The sequence below is a fragment of the Micropterus salmoides genome, unplaced genomic scaffold, assembly GCF_014851395.1.
Source record: "Micropterus salmoides isolate LMB-PRFRI ecotype aquatic unplaced genomic scaffold, ASM1485139v1 Ms_hic_scaffold_1, whole genome shotgun sequence".
NCBI lineage: Eukaryota > Metazoa > Chordata > Actinopteri > Centrarchiformes > Centrarchidae > Micropterus > Micropterus salmoides.
Window position 1 is genome coordinate 65,267,673 of NW_024040040.1, and position 1,765 is coordinate 65,269,437.

General features: G+C 41.2%; 1 long non-coding RNA gene across 1 annotated transcript; it reads right to left on the reverse strand.

Moving 5' to 3' along the window:
* Window positions 1–582: 582 nt before the first annotated feature.
* Window positions 583–1,521, reverse strand: LOC119899131. The gene is made up of 4 exons (XR_005443722.1): window positions 1,458–1,521; window positions 1,259–1,346; window positions 1,089–1,146; window positions 583–964 (listed from the first exon to the last, which is right to left on the reverse strand). It is a non-coding gene; the product is annotated as an uncharacterized LOC119899131 (long non-coding RNA).
* Between the last annotated feature and the right edge of the window lie 244 nt (window positions 1,522–1,765).

The window sequence follows — 1,765 nt, forward strand, 5'->3', positions numbered from 1 at the left end:
GGAGACCTTGCATGCGCTGCAGGATCATAATCCATGATGGAGTAGTGTGTTACTAATGGTTTTCTTTGAGACTGTGGTCCCAGCTCTCTTCAGGTCATTGACCAGGTCCTGCCGTGTAGTTCTGGGCTGATCCCTCACCTTCCTCACGATCATTGATGCCCCACGAGGTGAGATCTTGCATGGAGCCCCAGACCGAGGGAGATTGACCATCATCTTGAACTTCTTCCATTTTCTAATAATTTCACCAACAGTTGTTGCCTTCTCATCAAGCTGCTTGCCTATTGTCCTGTAGCCCATCCCAGCCTTGCGCAGGTCTACAATTTAACCCTGATGTCCTTATACAGCTCTTTGGTCTTGGCCATTGTGGAGAGGTTTGATTCTGTTTGAGTGTGTGGACAGGTGTCTTTTATACAGGTAACGAGTTCAAACAGATGCAGTTAATACAGGTAATGAGTGAAGAACAGGAGGGCTTCTTAAAGAAGAACTAACAGGTCTGTCAGAGCCGGAATTCTTACTGGTTGGTAGGTGATCAAATGCTGCAATAAAATGCAAATTAATTATTTAAAAATCATACAATGTGCTTTTCTGGATTTTTGTTTTAGATACCGTATCTCACAGTTGAAGTGTACCCATGATAAAAATTACAGACCTCTACATGCTTTGTAAGTAGGAAAACCTGCAAAATCAGCAGTGTATCAAATACTTGTTATTCCCACTGTAACTGCAATTCAACTTAAACCTTCTGCTACATGCTGCTGCTGAATGCCTGCTGCTGCTAATGAAAACTAAAACTAAAAATGTTCGGAGTTGAAGGTAAATGTATCCACTTTCCCCACAGCCCCTCGTTCTCACTGGAATACTTCTCTCTGTTTCCATCCAGGTGAGTCCCCTCTGCTGTGACTGCATCAGTAGAAAGTCACATACAGTTTGCTGAAGCGCTGATATAAACATGATCAGATTCCAGCTGATGGGAGAGAGAAAAAAGATGAGTCAAAGTAAATTTTTATATTAAAATTTATGTAGAAGCTGACAAAATACATCCCTTTGGTAGAGAAAGTTCTGTCACTGTGGCCCAACAGCTTTCTCACCTCTATAGTCTCCATGCATTCATTTGTTTCAGCGGTGGAGCTCAGAGTTGTCTTCTTCCTGAATTGATAAAAAAATAAAGAAACAAATAAATCAGATAAATGAAATAGATAACTCAAACTATGAAAGAAAATAATCAAAATTATGGATCTGATTCTTTATTATAATTCACCTCATCAACAGACAAAACAGAAGTAGAGGAATCAGCGTCACAACCACCAGAGTCAACCTGATGATGTTTATTATCATTGTTGATTTGTCTAGAAATGGAGATAGACAGTTATAAACTGTGCTGGATCTTACCAGGTCTGATTCATGAATGAATTTGATAGGTGATACTGTCTCTTGATCTGTGTCATGGAGAAACTTACCTGCCACAACAGTCAGATGTAAGGTGGAGTTATGACGTCCTCTTCTGTTCTGGGCTTCACAGTAATAATTCCCACTGTGTTCAGCTCTGAAGTCAGTGATGGTGAAGTTCTGTCCTGATGCTTTTGGTGAGTCTTCATTCTCCTTGTACCAGGTATAATTAGCTGCTGGGTTAGCATCACTGCTGCAGGTCAGAGTCACTGAACTGCCCTCCACTATCTCAGCAGAGGGACTCACTGACACAGAGGGAAGCTTTGGAGCATCTGGGGACAAAAGAGAGACAACTTGTCAATATTTGTTTACAGGCCTT